The sequence below is a fragment of the Cyprinus carpio genome, chromosome A14, assembly GCF_018340385.1.
Source record: "Cyprinus carpio isolate SPL01 chromosome A14, ASM1834038v1, whole genome shotgun sequence".
In the NCBI taxonomy this organism is placed as follows: Eukaryota; Metazoa; Chordata; class Actinopteri; order Cypriniformes; family Cyprinidae; genus Cyprinus; species Cyprinus carpio.
This window is the reverse complement of record NC_056585.1, coordinates 11,655,120-11,675,905: the sequence shown is the minus strand read 5'-3', so window position 1 is coordinate 11,675,905 and position 20,786 is coordinate 11,655,120. Positions and strand designations below refer to the sequence as shown.

Sequence of the window (20,786 nt, the reverse complement as noted above, 5' to 3'; positions counted from 1 at the left end):
TTTACTATGCAATTATTTTTTTCAGGTAGACAGTCTTTTATCTCCAAACAAGGACAAAATCAGAATTTCCTGAACTACATATATTATGGAGTCAGTGGTGTATCTAAAAGGTTACGCTGTGTTTTGTATACAAATTGTCAAGTGACCTCCTAAGCCGGTTTTATTTGTGGGGCAGTTTCTACCCACTGCATATTTGTCAAAAAATAGAATATCTAAATACACTGAGCTCAAGATAGAAATGTGTCATGTGTCTGCCGGGGGATTTCTGCAAGCATATTTATGTACAGTGTGCTGGAGACACATAACATGCAAAGGTGTTTTTTTTTTTTTTTTTTTGGCTGGCTTCTGTGCAATTAATCCTGTTTGTGTTTTGAAAAAGCACAACACAATTCAGTCAAAGGGACTAAATGTCAGGTGGCTCCATGAGAATGCAGTTCTCTAGCTTTAATTCATGGTCATTCAAAATTCTGTTTTGACTGTCCATTAGCTGATCAAAGACCTATTCTTGGTATTGTCAAGCTGCTGTGCTTTTGGATTTCTGTCGGTAGTGTGGTGTGAACACTGAATCCCTGCATAGCAGAAGTGCTCGGCATTCTTTCCCTATAAGACGATGGACTTGATTGTAACCACATGAAACAAATATACTTTGATGCACTGAACAAAGGGCAGTGAAATATGGAAAGAAGATAACTAATGTCACAAGTTCAAGTGGTCAATAGGTTAAATCACTTATGTTTTTATGCAATCTTTTTAACTAAATTTTAATTTAAATAAATATTTTTTAATTGGCAGCATTTTCAAGCTCAAAGCAAAGAATCACTTTCCCAAACTTAAGTTTAAAAAAACCAATTGCAGCTCTTCAGGATGAATTACTTATGCTGTAGTCCTCATTTACAGTCTCTTTAGGTGTAAGGAAGAGTTTCCAAGAGCTGGATGTTGCAGTCTAATACTAAAGTTCAATTGGTGTGTACTTTGTAAAACTGTCATTTTGTGTCCTCTGTCGTCTCTAGGCAGCCTGTCAAAGCAAAGTTTCCCCTGATAGAAGGTCTAAAATTAGTGAGCCCCTGTGACTGTCTCGGCCTAGTATGTCAGATTCCATTCACAGACTCCGTCTATCCTATCACAGCACCTGCTCCTAGCTGTAACACCCTATTAAGCTTGGCGGAGTAATGCACCTATGTCCAAGCATGATTAAAAAAGCTTCAGGTCAGGTTCATCCTGTACTTTTTTTGTGCATGCTTGTGTCTCTTTTTTAAAAAGCGGTGTCAATTAAAGTTTGAAATAGATGGGCACTGTGAGCTCAGACAGAACCAACGGTACAGGAGTCGTAGCATTTTTTTGGACTAAGCTTGAGGGGCTGGACATATCTGTGCACTGAGTGGCCTGTTTTGGTGAATGGTCAGTTTGGCACTTGGAAACCTGTAACCCCTGTTGGAGCCTCATTCACAGCTTATGGTATACTGAATAACTGTCCCCTGTGAATGCTCTCTGAAGGGGCAGTTTCATTCAAACTGGCCATATGGAAAACAGCAGAAAAAGGCAAGTATCATATCTGATGACTTGTGAACTTTGATATCTGCATGTATGTTATAAAATGTTTACACTGGCAAAGTTACTGTATATATTTTTGCATCAGTAGTTTTGCATTGAGTTATGTCTGTCAGTGGTCATAAGAGTAATCCTCTAATCTTATAAGTAATACTGTTTACTGTTATTAAGTACAGTTTTGTATAAGCACACTGTACTTTGGAAGAGAAATTTGTTTAAAGTCACTACTTTCTAATATACTTGCTTTTAGAATCTTTGTATAAATCTACAAGAAAACATTTTCTATAGACTTCTTAAGATTTGTCATGAGAATTATTTAATTCTTAAGTTTTCATGTTTGTTTCTTTTGAGTTTAGGCATTTATAAAAGTGACAACCCAATGTCTGTGGTATCTGAAGTGAAGAAATGGAACGCTGGGTTCTAGAGGGAGATAGCTACTTGTTTCTTCGCAGTGCTCCACACACGTTCAACCTGCAGAATCATGAAGGGCCAAATCGTGTGGAGATCTTTGACATCACTTCAATCCCTAGCCATCGTAATGCCATATCTGAAACAACATGCCTGTGTGACATTTTTGTGGATGACTGCGAGTCTCCATCACTTTCCAGTAGCCCAGCCTCTGCCGCATTTATCAGGAGAGAAGTGGATCAGTCTTTTCCAGCAGATGATGCCAATGACTCTTCAGGATCCTATCACACTGCCAATGGATCTGACTTAAGCGACAACACTGAAGTCACTTACAACACACCTTCTCCAGAAAATATCCAGAATTTTTCCACATTTGAAACCAGGGAATCACGTTCACCCCCAGGTGAATCAACCATCTTGTCTGATTCCAATAATGGACTTAAACCACTAGACTGCACACCACCTGCATCAAAAGTCAATGCTAATGACCTTTCACATACAAATAACTGGGAAGAACCACAAGTGTCAGTGGATAATGCCCCAGTGAATGAAACAGCAATCACAAATGCATCTGAACCACAGTATGTGAACTCAACAACAGCTGCTACCCTGATTAATCCAGCAAATGGACCTTCTAATACTTCATCCTGCTCTTCAGAAGAGAAAGAACCTGCAATTTTTGAGCAAGAAGGAATTATTAAAACACCTCAACATAAAAGTACAAACCCATTTTTAGATAAGCAAATATTTGAATCAGACTGTGAATCCTTCGCAGGGTATCCACTTGAACAAAATAATGTGATGTATTCTGAGAAAAAAGAGAGTATGAACTATCGAAGTCCACAAGAGCAAAACATTCTCTTTGCACAAGGGATAGTGAACAGTGACTCTGCATTAGAACTGTCAAACCCTGCTCCAACAGATTGCAGCCCTATGCAGGAAATGTCTACTTCACCTTCAGACAGAGATATTAATTTTCTGCCCATACCCAGTGTCATGCAAGAGCCCAGATTAAACTCCACCTCACCTGTAAGCAGGGAAACTACCTCCACACCTGCAGGTAGATCTTCACCTGAGGTGCTGAATTTGTGTCCAACTCAAGTTAGGCATGCATCAGAGTCTCCAAACTTGGAGGACACATATGGTGCTTCTTTATCTGTATCTACACTTCCTACCAGTGATAATGTGGAAATAGATTCTCTAACTGTGTCTGCCATTTCTACTGAAACAAGAGGAATGGTATGTTCACCCATAGATGTTAGAGAAAGACTGGAATCACCTGAGATCAATGAAACCTGCTCTTCTCCTAAACACTCAGCACCTGCTCACTCACCAGAACCTGTACTGATTAATTCCCCTGTGGGTTACACCACCAGCCCATCACCTACATGTCAGAAAATTGTTTCTTCAATTGAACCTGAGGACTCCCCATCCTCCCCTGTATCAACTGAGATCAATGAAACCTGCTCTTCCCCTGAGCACTTAGCAACTGTTCACTCACCAGAACCTGTACTGATTAATTCCCCTGTGGGTTACACCAACAGCCCATCAACTAGATGTGAGAAAATTGTTTCTTCAATTGAACCTGAGGACTCACCATCCTCCCCTGTATCACCTGAGATCAATGAAACCTGCTCTTCTTCTGAGCACTCAGCACCTGCTCACTCACCAGAACCAGTACTGATTCACTCCCCTGTGGGTTACACCATCAGCCCATCACCTACATGTGAGAAAATTGTTTATTCAGTTGAACCTGAAGACTCACCATCCTCCCCTGTATTCACCTGAGATCAATGAAAACCTGCTCTTCTTCTGAGCACTCAGCACCTGCTCACTCACCAGAATCAGTACTGATTCACTCCCCTGTGGGTTACACCATCAGCCCATCACCTACATGTGAGAAGATTGTTTATTCAGTTGAACCTGAAGACTCACCATCCTCCCCTGTATCACCTGAGATCAATGAAACCTGCTCTTCTTCTGAGCACTCAGCACCTGCTCACTCACCAGAACCAGTACTGATTCACTCCCCTGTGGGTTACACCATCAGCCCATCACCTACATGTGAGAAAATTGTTTATTCAGTTGAACCTGAAGACTCACCATCCTCCCCTGTATCACCTGAGATCAATGAAACCTGCTCTTCTTCTGAGCACTCAGCACCTGCTCACTCACCAGATTCAGTACTGATTCACTCCCCTGTGGGTTACACCATCAGCCCATCACCTACATGTGAGAAAATTGTTTATTCAGTTGAACCTGAAGACTCACCATCCTCCCCTGTATCACCTGAGATCAATGAAACCTACTCTTCTTCTGAGCACTCAGCACCTGCTCACTCACCAGAATCAGTACTGATTCACTCCCCTGTGGGTTACACCATCAGCCCATCACCTACATGTGAGAAGATTGTTTATTCAGTTGAACCTGAAGACTCACCATCCTCCCCTGTATCACCTGTGATCAATGAAACCTGCTCTTCTTCTGAGCACTCAGCACCTGCTCACTCACCAGAACCAGTACCGATTCACTCCCCTGTGGGTTACACCATCAGCCCATCACCTACATGTGAGAAAATTGTTTATTCTGTTGAACCTGAAGACTCACCATCCTTCCCTGAGGTCACAAGGATTGATTACAGTGACATCTGCTCCTCTTCTGATCACTCCGTTTCAGCTCACTCACCAGAACCTGAAATAATTCACTCACTGATGGGTTATACCATCAGCCCATCACCTACACATAAGAGAATGCTTTTTTCAGTGGAACCTGATGACCTTCTATCCTCCCCTGCCATCACAAGACCTGATTATACAGCAACACCAACAAGCTGTGGAAATTCCACACCTGTGTTAAGGAGCATTACCTCCACTCCAAACAGCAGAGAAAATTACCTTACACCAGAGCCCAATTCCCCAGCCCCTTCACTGGAATTGAGATCAGTCACCTGCTCACCTGAAATCAAAACAATATCATATAGTGTTCTGCCACAAAATACAAAATCCCCTGGCATCACATATAGCGTTACACAATCTGAAGGTTTAGCACAATCACCTGCAGTAGAGACAAATGTCTGTGGCAACTCCTCTGAAACTTCCAACTATATTTTTGGAAATGACACCTCTGTCTTACCTAGCTCAAGGAATTTTTTGTCAACACCAGAGAGTAGATCAAGGCCCTCATCAGCTGCATCAGACCATACCAAACACACAGCACAAATCCCTTATCTCAAACCTGAGTCTTCCATCACTCTTGAAAAGGCAGAAAATCAGACTTTATCCATAATCTGTGATAGAATGAATCATCCTTTCTCTAACCCAATAGACTGTTTTAATTGTTTTGATGACCTTGCTGACACAAAGACTCCCAAAAGCATTGCATCTGTCCCGAACGAATGTAAAGGCAGTGGACCACCAGTTCTTAGCCAAATGCAGATCTTGCAAGCTTCAATCTCTAAAACCTCAGATTCTGGATTGTCCACAGTAAAAATTGAGAAAAATCAAGAAATTGTCACTGATAACACAACTGATTTAACTGTCTGTGGAACATTAACTTCCACAAGTCCATGGACCGCATCTGTGCCGAAACCAATAGCATCTATAGAGAAGAAACAATGCCATGTTGAGGTTTCTGATAGCAGCAAGGGAACAGAAATGTTGAAAAATTATTCCCCAGACAGTAACAAGAGGCTTAGTCAAGTGCCTATAGCATTAAGAGATAGCCATGGGGTTATCAGTAGGGACAATGGTGGTGAATTTGACAGGCAGCCATGCAGGGAAAAGGAAGAGAGTGGAAAGAAGGAGGGAGAGGGGAAGGATACTATGGGAGAGAGTAGTTACAGAGGGGAACAGGTTGAGCTGTCATTCAGGGTCAGGAATAGAAAAGGGCCTGCAGGCCACAGCCCAGCTCGCTCAAGTCAAGACCCAAAGTCAGGAATTCCAGCTCGCTGTTATTTTGAGTCGCACCCAACAACTCTGCAGCAACAGAGTCAGCTCAGAGCTCAGGGCTCACAACAAGAGAATAAGGTTGGCGCCAGGAGGCTCCATTCAGCTGCCCAGGGTAAATACAGCAGTGCAGGCTTTCTTTCTCCTGAATGTACTGGTAAAACCTCCAGCATGGGAAGTGAATTTGATGAAGTAGACAATGAAGTAAAATGGTTTACAGATCCAGCCTTCAGAAGCCTATCTAGCCCTCAAGTGGATTATTTGGATGTGTACAATTCAAGCCACAGGTCATCTACAAATGTTTCACAGGCTTCGACCGTAGACAGCCCTGGTGCTGTTGCATGGATGACATACGCAGACTTACTTGGCTCAGCGTTACATGAAAACGATGGCTCATCTTTTCTTCCCCGTGATGGCCTGGACCCAAACAAACACTTTGAAATAGGGAGTTTTGAGTGTGTGGACGTTGCATTAGAGAGCCGGGAAGAGTCCAGTAGAGGAAAGAGGACAGTGCCTAAAAGGCAGATCCAGCTGTTAAGGCGGAACACAGATGAATCAAAATATAAAGGAAACACTGAAAATATACTGAATTCACCATCCACACATAGACGCTCAAAAGACACATTTGTTCGTCAACATAGCACACCAGCATTTGTGCAAAAGGAAGTTTCCAAGGAGGTGCCAGATTCACCACAGAATGAAAGGAAAAAGACACTGCAGAAGTCTGTGTCTTTAGATGATGGCTCCCCTAAGACACAAATGGCATCTTGCATTATCAAGAGTGTGTTGTCAAAGAAAATGCAGGATGTGCAGAAAGAGACACCAAAAAGTACAGATCCAGGTCGATCTGCAGATAAAAACAAACATCCTGATGTCAGCCCCGGCTCTTTTTGTGGTGTACCAAGTACCATGGAGAAACATAGTTTAAGCTCTAGTCTACATTCCCAGTGTACTCTTTCATCTGAAGATTTTGCTGTCGGAGAGGAGAGAATTTCACATCGTCAGCCGAAGAAGTGTGCTCCAAAAGTTCCTCCAAAACCACTCTTAAGACCTGCATTCTTTAACACTGGGGAAGCTCAGGTAGCTTGCAACATTACAAGGGAAGAAGCAAAGCCTATATTGGCCCCTCCAAAAGTTGATGACAAAATCCAAAACTGCAAGAGTGATGGGAAAGAAGGGGGAGGTAGCAACCTTGAAGAGAAGTACAATATTGAGTCAGCAAATGCCAATATCAGGAATACAAGTCCTGCTGTTGCTACACCAGCAATTAGCATGCCAAGCAGAATGACAAGCCGAGACATAAAAAAGTGCCAGATGACACCGGGAAACCAGGAACAGCTGGCTGGAAAGAGTGTATTTATGTCAAAAACCCCAGAAATAACTTTGAAACCTTCTTCTATCAAACAAAAAAAGACATCTTCTCTAAAAGTGTCTCTGTCCCCTGACTTGGAACAGTCCAGAGAAATGTCTGAATCTCAGACAATAGAGAATGCTGCAGAAGATATAAGCACCAGATCTACCAAAGTCACAGAGACAGAAGACGATGACAGAAACAAAAAATCTGTTATACATAGAGTTAGGGATGTGAGGAAGTTGGTAAAAAACACATACAACCTGTCTTTCAAAGCATCAAATTCAACCTCTACTGCAGAAGACATGGTCGGTCAAGAGAAAAGAGAGAAGCCACCACAAGCTTCTCCAGCCTTGCAAATTGAATGTACAGCCATCAGTTGGAAGGACAAACAAACATCAGGCAGCAAAGCAATCCACTGTCTTGGTGAAAAACAACCTGTAGACATATCAAAAATATCACAACCATGGGAGTGCGCAGAGACGAGAAGAGATGCTGACATCACTGAAATAACATCCAAAGTCTCTTCACCAAAGACTGAGTCACAACAAAAATTCCCATATTCTAACTCTACAACTACAGGTGGATTACCAGAATCGGAAAGTATCACTAAGAGATCTTACATTCACTGTGATCAGAGTTCTAAGATGCCCCCTAGACCCCCAAGTAAGGAGCGCGAAGTTTCTGCATTGGTGGTTCTTCCGGATTGCACATCCAAGACAAAGTCCGTTGCCCCAACAGTGCTTGACTCTACTCAAATGAAAGCTGCAAGCAGCAGCCACTCTGTATCCATGCTACTGAAAGAAAAAGGGATGCAGGCTGATATTGGAGTATGTGATGTTCTCACTGAATCTGCAAGTGCTACAGCTAAACATGTCAACAGGCTTGAGGTACCTGTACAGGCCTGTTTATCAGAAAGCATTTCAAGTGAAGGACAGGTAAAGGCAGAAATTACATCATTGCCTTGCAATCCAACAGCTCTTGTGAACAATTCATCAAGAACATCCCAACCGAGTGAGAGTCCCAAGGGAACACTGACAGAAAAATCTTCAACAAAGGAACAAGAAAAAAAGAAAATAACTGCCACCACAACTATAGCACAAATTCCAACTTATTTAGCAACATCTGGCAAGCCACAGGTGAGGTCTTTTTCAAGTAGTACAAAAAATAATGCCACACCAGTGAATGCATCAAAAGAGATTGAGTTACCCATACAAGTGAGGTCAATATCCACTGATAGACTAAAGCCGCTTGTACCACCAAAACCCAGCTATAAACAGTCATCTGCAGAAGTTACGTCAGTGTCAAGTGACCCATCAAAAGCAGATACTCAAGCATCATCTGTTATTAAACAGCAAACCATGTTAAATAGTGAATCAACGAAAAATGAAACACCATTAACAGTAATACACAAGGATCAACCAAACGAGACTTCATCAAGAGATACAAAAAGACTGGCTGTATCAGCTGTATCAAGCTACAAACAACCATCCATCCAAGTCACAACAACTCCAAGTGTGGTGCAAAAATCCACCACAAAGACATTGGCCAGTCTGGATCAACAGCAGTCTTCTGCTATCTTGCAAACAACCAGCACTTGCCAGCAGCAAAGCCCATCATTCAGTCAAGACCAGTCAATGCTAGATAGTTCCTTTACTTCTAACCCATCAGGACCAGATGGCGTTGGCAAAACTGATTGTGTGAAGAGTGAAAGCTCTAACAATCGTTTTCACACAGATGAGTATCTATTCTACGCTTCAGATGATCCTCCCAGCTATGATGAGCGAGAGAGTTTCAGCCCACTACGGCTATCAGACTTACCCCCCCATAGGTCATGCCGGTATCATTCAACCACAAAGCAATCTTCTTGCTCCTGTACACCAAGTTCACATTTACATCAAGGACACCCCCACCACAGTCCACAGGAACGGGTACCAGCAGCTTCTCAGTCTCCAGGCCAAGTCCTTATCTGTCCCGGAGCTCCTCCGCAAGCTCAAGTTCGTCCTCATCAGTGCAGACCAGATAGTCTGCCAGTCTCCAATACCACAATACCCCATGCCTCAGCTTTGGTTCAGCCTCTGCACAACCCACGAGCTTGCCCTGTCTCAAACTCACAATCCTATGGTGATGACCAACCACCAACTTCTGGGTTGCATGCAGATAGACGCCCAGCTAATCATCCTTCACCTCAAGCAGCAGGTCCATCTCCCTATCATGCGTATTCTCATTCAGCTAACATGTCTACTGTGGATCCCAGGCCTCAGTTGTTTAATCCCCAAGATTTGCCACAATCTTTTGGCCATGATTATGCAAATGAAGGTCCAGGGGGAGCTGGTGTATTGTATCCAGAGAATGCGACTGGGCTCAGCTGTGGCCAAGGTTCTCGTCGTGTCCTTCTTGATCCTGAGACTGGGAAATACTTCTACATTGACGTACCAATGCAACCACTCAGAAAAATGTTGTTTGATCCTGAATTGGGCCAGTATGTGGAAGTTCTCATACCACAGCAGGCAATGTCCCATTCGGGGCTGTATCCACCAGCCGCACCACCCTACTCCTCTTTGCATAGTCCTGGGTTGTATGCACCACAGTACCTGCCTTATACTGTGCCATCTTACCCAGCAATCTCAGGTAGTGCCCAGCAAGTTCGCCATCCAGAGCCACCTCCTGTCCCCACCACACTTCACCAGACTTCCTTAAGGTATGGAAGTCCTGCAAGCCAGATGCCAAAAAATGAACCAAAAGGCCATTCATTGCTGGATCAAAGTTATTTAGAAAGCATGTATTACATCCCCACTGGGATGAATGCAAGCCCAAATTCAACCCCTTCAGACTGCTACCACAAGCCATCAAGCATGCCTCCTTCAGGGGGAAGAAGAGCATGAAAAAAGGTTACATGTGGTCTGTTTTGGTTTGTTTTCTTTTGTAGTTTGTTGTGGTTTTTAGTTTTTTTGGTTTATGTGGGATATAAATGTTTAGTATGTATATTTAGGTTCTCAGTTATAAGACTAAGATTGAAACGTTGTAATTTCTGCTCATTTTTATTTAAACAATTAATGTGAAAGACAATGTGTTTAATGTTGAAAAGTTGTAATTTCTGCTTTTTTTTTCTTTTCAGTTTTCAGTCTTGCTTTTTTCTGACATTTGACATATCACAGTTGCCACTGTCTGATGTAATTTCAGTATATCATTTGGACAAGTCCTTCACTTTTCTTGCATAGGCCAAGCTTATGCAATGGTAGGCCTTATCTTGCAATAGCTATCAGGGTTTAACAAACCATGTCTTCCTTGAATACCCTTAATAGTTATATATTTCTGAAAGAATTTATTTTGAATCAGTAGTGTGTTTGGCGTTTTCACTTATAAGTGACATTATTTATCAAATACATGGAGTACGTAATTTGACATGATGCAATTGGTTTGTGCAACACCTTTGATGTGCACTGGGTCAAGCAAGTAGATGCTGTACATTTGGGTAAATCTAAAGAATGTGGATGAGCAAAATCCACCAGTTCATTGGTATTAAAATCACAGACATATTTTCTATCATCAGAAGATTGCCATTTGCTATTTTTTACACATGGATATATCCCATTAAAGAAAACTGTCTACAGAATCCAAGTCTCAGTGTGTTTTTCCCCCCTCAATTAATGTTAGCTGCAATATATGACCTATTTCAGTAACCGTAAAGCATAAATCTGTATACTTTAACTACTGTAATATGTGATAATAAATATATTATCACATATTAGAAATGTATGCCTACAACATATCTTTTCTTTTTGTCACAACAAATTTTGTGCAACATTATTAAGCCCAGAGGTAAAAGAAGAGTTTCCATTTTAGTAAATCACATTGTATCCAGCTTTGAAAAACCACATTTGCTAGTCACAACAAAATAGAAGCTGACCCACTTAGAGTTTAGGGCCATTGCTGGGCTCTCATTTTATCTCTGGACGACATCTAGTGGACAAGGTCTAATAAAACTTGTCCATCTGTCTAATGCCTTCTTTTAAGGATGTGAATGAGTGTGATATGATGTGCTTTTTGTAATAGAAAGAAACAAATACTAGCCGAATGCAATAGCCATTCTAATAAGTCATTATTCAGTTAGATCTATTTGTAAATAGATAATATGGCCAATTTTTTGTTCATTTACATCAACTCTGGGATCATTCTGTTATCTGAATAATACAAGCAGCGCATGTTTTGACTGGTGTGAACTATTCTGGGTGTTTCTTTTATTTGGGTGTTCAATATGGATGATATGACATAATGGACCACCATGGTGATAGCTGTGACGTTCTATGGAAATGTTTCCACTTATGCAGGCAAACAGTTAAGTCTAGTCTCTACTCCCAAATTACAGCCGCACCCGTAAATGACTGAATTTGATTTCCTGACTTGTCTGATCATACTGTAAGATAGGCTGATGGAAATGTCTGTGTGTAGGCAGACAGTTTTGAGAGGGCTTTGACTCTGTTTGTTGGGTGTTTGACCGAAAACACAAAGATATTCAAGTCTGCCCATGATTTCAGTCATTCAGGACCCACTGAGCAGACTGCCAAGCGGAGTAGTGTGGAAATTAAAACAAGAGTGTCTTTGGGCAAGTACTAATCTTTACCATAAACATGTCCTCATGTGCTGTTCTATGATGAGTCAGATTAAGGATTTATAGATGCAACAACTTAAATATACAAGCCATTTCACATTACATAGGGTTAATGTCGAACATATGGCCATTCATCATCTTCCTGTAGGTTTGTGTGTGATAATGACTGGCTGATTATAAATCAGGGTTGGGCAAAATTTAGAATTGAATTGGATTTAGAACTGGATTTACTTTCAAACAATTTTCACTCAGAAATTGGTAGTAAATTTTACAATTACAAAGAAACAAGTCACATTGAATTAAAAGTGAAAATTTGTAATAGTAGTAGGTATAGTAGTTTTTATTTATTTATTTTTTTTGTAAAGTGTACTCCAATTTATTCACAATTAATTTTTTCACAAACAATTTTTTACTGCATAATCACGTGGTGTATTTGCTCAAATCTTAGTAGGAATTATTTATCCCACATATAAAAATGTATGTTTTTAAATTAAGTTCTGACCGAGATAAAGGTCTAAATTTCATCCAGGTAAGATTAAGGATTAACCCTTATCACAGCTGACCCTTTCAGCATGGCTCTTAAAGGGATACTCCACCCCAAAATGATTTTTTTTTTTTTTTGTCATTAATCACTTACCCCCATGTCGTTCCAAACCCGTAAAAGCTCCGTTTGTCTTCGGAACACAATTTAAGATATTTTGGATGAAAACCTGGAGGCTTGAGACTGTCCCATTCATATAACCCAGATTGCACATCTGATGGCAGATGGAGTATTCTGACGACGACTTTCATACCTTTTATGGACCTTGACACTGTTATTTACTTGGCAGTCTATGGGACAGACTCAAGCCTCCAGGTTTTCATCCAAAATATCTTAAGTTGTGTTTCGAAGATGAGCTTTTATGGGTTTGGAACGACATGGGGGTAAGTGATTAATGACAAAATTTTCATTTTGGGGTGGAGTATCCCTTTAACCTCAGATTGCTGCAGATGGGGGTGTCCCTTACATTTTTGTAGGTTTACTCACCTTGATTTTTTTTTTTCAGACAAAATAACCAAAAGGAAGCAGAACCTTAGAGGAGTTTAGTTGCCCTTGTCAGGTGAGTAAATGCTATTGCTACATAATAGCTCATTACTCACATACTCATAAACAGAGCAGAAATGTTAACTTTGTCATGTACCTTGTTCTGCTTTGAAGGACAGACCATATTTGGGCACATTCCGGGGATGACATCAAGAAGCGCAGGCATGAATGAACTTGCCCGCAGGATGAATGACCTCTGTGCACATGCAGAATGATGGATCAGGTATGCAGGTTAGATGAGGAAACGTATTTCCACAGCCTTTCCGGTCGAGTCATGTCACATATAGCAACATCTGAACCAAACAATGCTTCTGTCTGCAGGCCAATCCCCAACAGAGGGCGGAGAACAGACTGTTTGCTGAGGTACCAGCAGGTGGAGCAGTCACACCCACAAATATACACAACTGAGAGAAGTCCCTTCACCTGCTTATATTTCACTGAAGAACCATTTTATTGCATCAGGCATTTTTTAAATTCACATACCTGCCTGTAATTATCAAGTAACCCTGAAGACCTTCATTAGCTGGTTCAGGTGTGTTTGATTGGGGTTGGAGCTGAAATCGGTTGGAGACCCCTGGTTTATAATATTAAAATGTTCCACAACGTTTCTCTCATCATTTGAGCAATATATTTATTGTTTCACATCTTATGAGATGGTACATTTGTGTACAAATAAACTTTTTGGGGCTACTATATTTCTTCACATACATGAGGCATCTGTGAAATAAAGCATGAATAAAATAGTTTGTACATTTGCACTTATTAAATAGAATAAAAGAAAATAAATGGGAATTTTTTTTGTTTAAATCAAATCGTGTAATAATTTGAAGTTCTGACTGTTTTACACTAAACAGATTTACTCTCCCTTTCCTGGAGAACATTCGGAACATATTTTGAATGTTACTGGATGATGTAAGTCAGTGATCCTAAAATCTGGCCCGTGAGATCCACTTTCCTGCAGAGTTTATCTCTAACCCTAATCAAACACACCTAAATTTGCTAATCAATGTCTTCAGGATCATTAGAAAATCACAGGTAGGGTTGTTTGATTAGGGTTGGAGCTAAACTCTGCAGGAAAGTAGATCTCTGTATGTCTTTTCCACAGGGCACTGGAGATTCAATGAGGCCTGAAACTTGAAGGATGGAAAGAATTTGCAGTGAGACGTCGCCCCTAGAGAGCCTCTGTGTGTGTTGAGAGAATAAAACAATCAAACTATCAACAATTACAGGACAAAGGTGAGGGAAAATTAAGCTACTGTATATGTGTGTCATGGCAACATGATAGGGAGAGGCAAATATTTTCCTTAATTCCGTTGTAAAACTCAAATGAAATGAAAGGTAAATGGCTTTAATCTTGTTTGTAACATCCATATGTGAAAAGTGAGTTTCTGTTTCCAGTGACACAGTTCAGACAAGGGGATTCCCCTTCCCGGAATGGCTGAGGAATCAAATCCACTCTGGATCTCACATTATTGGATTTTGTTAGATATTAAATGAAAACACAAGGCTAGACTGACATTATAGTTCCAGAAAGATTGCATAACAGAAGACTAGACACGAAAAATAGCCCAGTGTGTCACATTGACTGTGACTTAAAAACAAAAAAGTCTCCCTTTTTCTTGTGGATCAGTATATTCAAAATATTGACTTCATCTATGATATCACCCTTTCTCAAGAACTCTAATGTGTCACATCCCTAGTTGTATGTTTTACAAATACAAATGAGGATGTCTGGATTTTTAATAAGTAGTTTGTATTAGTGTCTGATCACGACCATATGTCGATGAGCATATTCAGTGCTTCAGAATTGCTGTAATTGCAATTTCTTTGCCTTATGATGACATGTTTCACCGCTAGTTATTCTTAGAGACACCCACGATTGGTTTCTACTAAAAAACCCTTATCAGTATGGGAGCCGACAATCTCAGAAAGCATGACAGACACATTTCTTTTTAGTATCTCATCCTACCCCCTAGAATAATAAACTGCTTTTTGTTCATGCCCACTCCTTCACTTTGAGGTCAGTATGGCATTTGATCAACACCGCCCCAAGGAATGCTGGGAAGGCTTTGAGATTCTGTGGTGACACCATAAAACAACACAAAGGCATGTGAGAAATTTGAAGTCAAATGCTTGAGCTGAAAGAGAAGGTGATGACATGCTGCATTGTGACTGATTATTCTGAAAGTCTAATTTTGAGGATGACAGATTGATAAGGAAAGCGATCAGTACATAAACTTTTGACCTGACTGAAACTTTTTTTTACCTGAATAGTGAAAAGCCAATCAGCGTAGGCGATGCTCTTGGAGTGATGACACAACACTGAGGATTCATGTGACGTGACAGCATTTACAGTGAGATCAATACACTTTGAACACATCTCTTGTTAATGTCAGGAAAAAATGCTTTTTGCTTTCTTTTCCTGTTTCTATTCTTTGGCTTTGGCTTCTTCCCTCTCACGCTCTCTCCTTATCACATCCACACATATGTTGACCTTACAAATAACTTTGTTATCACCTTAAAGCACTTTCTAATTTCTGCCGATATTGCACTGCTTACTCCGTTAGTCAGTAAGGCGCCATTAGTGATGAAAGTCCAAGTGCCATGTTAAACAACTGGAAAATTAATGACATTTATTACCAGACCAGAAATGCATCCAACCAATCACGTCACATTAATCATGCCACACAAATTGATGCATCCTGATTTGCATCTGTGCTGAAATTAAAAGATTACATTTTTTTTTTTTTTTTTGAGATTCGGTTTTCTTTTATAGCCCCACACTGTAAATTGTAATGATTATAAAAAAGACTGTCAAATGTTACATTAAAAACATGTTAGTTGGTTAACTGTTAGTTACCTTGCCCCTATATGGTGAAAAACTGTAAATGTTTCAAGATTGCATTATATGTAATGTTACTGTAAAATACTGTCAAATTTAAGCTTTTTGGAAGCATACACTATGAATTACCATGTAATTTATGGTTAAAAATAGTAAAAGGACATTCACAGAATTTGCTGTATGACACACCACATATGATTATATTCTATTGAAATACTTTTGTTTCTCATTATTTCTCTTATGGGTAATGTACATTAGGGTGTTTTGTTACATTTTCTATTATTTAGTTAATGTTTATTGTTATTTTAGTGTTGTGTGTGTTACCCAGATGGTGTTTTATGTTTATGAACTTATGATGAGTTCATCATGTGGTATTCTACTGTGGCACCTGTATTATTATGGTGGTTATCAGTAAATTTTAAGATACAAAGGAAATTTTAATAGTAGATTTGTATATTAACATTATATCACCTAATTAAATATATGGTTATATGATGTAAAATATACAGGCACCAGAATTCCGTCTTGTAATATCTGAAACATTGTCACCATATTATTATTATTATTATTATTTTATAGTGAAAGTTTCATTAATCTTTTTGATTCTGTGAGAGCAGGGAAGTCCACACCACAGCTATAATGACAGCAACAAAGAGGAACAACATTGTTGGCATCACTTTAAGAATGATTTTTTTTTCCAACTGATGAATTATAAAATCATTGACAGCCAATCAGAATCCACCATGCTTTAAGAGCATTTAAAGCATCAGATTACAAAACAGCAGTGTACGCTTACAATAAACAGAACCATTAGTGCGGATGCTAATATATAGTTCTCGTTATAGTTTTTGGTATGAACAGGCCTTTAAGATAAAACATTAAGCAACGCAAAAGTGAAAACCCTGTCGTCATTTACTCACACTCATGTTAGTTATATACCTGTATGATTTCTTTAGAGACATTTTAAATAATATTGGGGTCCAAACAACATTGGACTGAATTGACTTTTATCAACCAAAAAAAAAAAAAAAAAAAAAAAATATCTAAAGACTTAAAAGTTTTGAATGACATGAGGGTAAGTGAAATTGTCATTTCAAAGTCAATGCACTCATTGTCATGAGGTATCATTTGTAGTTTTTATTTCCTGTGGGTTCATTGTTCACCCAAAACACCTTTCTATGACTCCTGCATCAGTTTCTTGTGGTCGCTGTTGTGTACAATCTGCCCGCCCCCTGACGAAACCCCTTCCTTCTTCCTTCTGAGAATTCTCAAGAGTGGGCAAACCAACAGTGTGAGTCAGTGCTTCAATCAGCACAATGCGGCTAAAACAGTCTGCGTGCAATGACCTTCTAACATCTTATTTAGTTCTCACTCACTGTCCTCTTACGCAAAACACGCGACCACATCGTTTACTTCCAGCAGGCTTTGAGTCCAGGCTTTTGGCCACTCACAGAGTCTGCGAGTATTTATGCAGCTTGTATATCGAGTGCATGATGGCTGGCTAATGCTATTCCAGCCATGATAATAAGGAGGGAGTAGGCTATATTTATCAAGTGGGGGAGTGTCCATCATTACAGCAGAGCTTAGCACAGGTTGTGACCGCAGAGGGGTTTGTATCAACATGGGCCTTTTAGCAAGTCCTAGCGTTTGTGTCTTGCCCACCAGACATTATTCCAGTAATTAGAGTCTGAGGTTTACATGTCTGATTATTTTAAGTATTTGATTGTTAGTGGGTATTAGGAGGAATGTTTACAGTAAATTCTCATATGTGGGTTTATGTGTGTGTGTGTGTGTGTGTGTGTGTGTGTGTGTGTGTGTGTGTGTGTGTGTGTGTGTGTGTGTGTGTGTGTGTGTGTGTGCTAATGAGTGGTGGCAGATTCATGCTAGGCAGGATGTGTGTGTTATTTAGGTCTTTATTGTACTAACTGGCTGGTGGTATTTTGAAAACGGCAAAAGCTTTTTCTGCACTGTCTCCCAAGATTGTCAGTCTGCTGTCAGGCAGTAAATTGTCTGATTTCTGTGCCATTCTGCAACAAACAGAAAACACACACATATATATTCACATTTTTTTTTGGAGTAAATATAAATGACATTTACTTGTGCAAAACTTGTTGCTATAAGGATGCTGCTATATGGTTTCTAAGGTATTTTGCATGTTGCAATGCAGTTCTGTGTTGTTCTGTGTGGTTGCTTACTGGCTTAAAAAAAATACTAAATTAAAAAATAAATACCAATTACTTATAGATTTCTCTGCAGTTGTAGGAAGTATTTTAATTTTAAAAAGCATGACATACCTCACTCTTAAGGACGCAGTTTTTTTTTTGTTTTGTTTTTTTGCAAATCACTCAAAACTGCATTAAAAGCCATCTGAGGTAAAGAGTAGAAAATCAGTCATTGTGTAAAACAAAACAATATTCTTGAATTTCTTGAAGAGACAGTAGAGAAGTGAACTTCAGGAGTCTTTGTATTCTCAATAAATCCCTCATACAGCCTCGGCAGGAGTCCCATTAATATTGCAAATGTCACTCCTTCTAGTGTGGGGGGGGGGGGTTGCAACCCATCTGACAGGTGTTGAAACTAGATGTCATCACTCGTCACAGCACATAGACACCCTGACTGCCAGCACAATCAGGTCATAGTGGCACTTCAGCAGACACGGTCCCTGAATTTACCTTTGAGACTTGAATAGACTCGCCCATCGTCTGTCCAAACCATGCACAAAAAAATAAATAAAAAATCTATAATATTTTCTTTTTAGCAAGACCAATTCATTGCAAATTTGCAATTAACTACTATAATAAATGCATTTGGATACAATTATACCCAACGTTTTATTTGTATAGCGTTTATTACTGATCCTTCATTACTCATGAACTGAACTATGGTTCTACCAACTGCATGAGTGTGGGGCAGAACTATCTGTTTACCCCACCAATGACACATTAAACCTGTTTGTAAGAATCATTATGTCTGCAATTTTGGTTGCTGCTTCTAGAGGCACACAAAACCTGCACTTAAGCTTTAAAATTAAAATTTCACGTAAATGTGCTTTAAAACAACAAGATGATCTCAATGAACAAGCACGCTCATGTTTGAATTATAAAACACCAAGAAGAAACATTCTGTCCAGTGCATTTCGGTAGCAACACGTCTCCAAAAAGTATAGCTGTATTTATATCACATTACGTTTTAGGTAGGGGTATGAAGGAATGGTTGTGTGGCTTTCAAATCTGGAATGACATGATGGGATGTGATTGATGGTGTAAGTCACACATGAATCTCCTTCCTCGGGCCAAAGTAAACTCTTGGGAGTCATTACAATGATGAGAGTATGAAATCCTCTGTCACTCCGCCAGGAAGTTGGTGCTAAATCCAGTTTTGGAAGGAACAAGCTTTCGTTTTGCTGAGTTACAGACTATAATACAAGCAAATGTCACTAATATTATTGCTCAAGTGTAATATTTCAATCCATGTTCAATATTTTAAATCCATAACCATGACCACTATTAATTAAAATAATAGTGTTAGAAAACAGCAAAAGAATGTTCTCCATTGCACTAAACAAAATTAAATGTCACAGTAAAACCACATCTCTAAACCTCCCTTCTAGAAAAGTCTCTTACGTCTGATGAGCCACAATCTAACTGATCAAAGTATGTAAATGTTTACTTGGTATATTTTCCCATTCTTTTACATTTGGGACAGTGTGTTCTATGGTTAGTACTTCTATTTGTTTCTGGATAAATATCCCCGCCTGCCTCAGTACTGTGAAATCACGATATGATCACAGAGCACTTATCTAAATCTTGGTGGAGTCACATTCAAGGTGCCGTATTTTCATTCACAGCATTGCAATAGCTTAATCATTTCGGCAACTGTTTATTTAGAAAAACCAACACACAACCTGAAAATAATAGCTTTATAAGAAACCAGCCTCATTTTGGGCTTTGTGGAAATTTTGGACAGCATTCCAGGGTTGTGACAGTGTTGCAAAACTCAGGGAGCACCCAGCATGCCTAGACAGATCCTTACCTCCACCCAAACCATCATGATGAACAGTGAGCTCCTTCATACCATTTCCCTTAACAACTGACACTAACAGGTGGGATTGTAAAAACAAAAATATGCTCTTTCAGATTTTAAGATCTAAATATACATAAATTTGGGTGGTCAGCTTAGGGGTTGAAGGGTTTGAGCTTGTGTCCCACAGGATGTAAGTTCAGACCAAAGAGGTTCATGAGCACCCAACATTGTTTACCTAATGAATCAATGCAATTAAATGGATAGTGGGACCAAAAAATATCTTAAAGGGATACTTCACCCCTAAATGAAAATTTTGTCATTAATCACTTAGCCCCATGTCATTCCAAACCCATAAAAGTGCCATTTGTCTTCATCTTCACAATTTGAGAAATTTTGGATGAAAACCAGGAGGCCTGTGACTGTCCCATAGACTGCCAAGTAAATAACAGTGTCAAGGTCCATAAAAGGTATGAAAGTCGTCATTAGAAAACTCCATCTGCCATCAGATGTGCAATCTGGGTTATATGAAGCAACGGGAACACTTTTTGTAAACAAAGAAAACAAAAATAATGACTTTATTCAACAATTCCTTTGTCAGCGGTCTCCTCTGTGTACCTTTTATGGACCTTGACACTGTTATTTACTTGGTAGTCTATGGGACAGTCACAGGCCTCCCGGTTTTCATCCAAAATATCTTAAATTGTGTTCCGAATTGTGTTTGACTCTCTTTGTTCTTTTTGGAGAAAATTACACATTTAATCTTGGTCTGCTTAGCATTCACACTATAATTTTTAACACTTAACCTAAAGATCTGCTACAAGGAAATGGCAGTTCCGACGCCTGTCCCAAGCTGGAATGGATTTTAGTTCATTTAGACGTCTTTGGTCTATGTTGCAGAGTTCCTTTTCAGGGGGTCTTGGAGAACTTGTTTGGTGCGCATCAAGGTTCAGATGGCAGCGTTCACACTTATTCAA

At 39.7% G+C, this 20,786-nt stretch overlaps 2 protein-coding genes across 2 annotated transcripts in view; both read left to right on the top strand.

Annotated features, from left to right (window-relative positions):
* The window catches only part of LOC122133921 (SH2 domain-containing protein 4A-like), a 956,524-nt gene that overhangs the window by 343,123 nt on the left and 592,615 nt on the right, over positions 1–20,786 (top strand). The gene's annotated exons all lie outside the window — the stretch shown is intronic.
* Positions 1–20,786, top strand: part of LOC109066939 (sorting nexin-25) — an 825,452-nt gene that overhangs the window by 634,999 nt on the left and 169,667 nt on the right. The window lies entirely within an intron of this gene.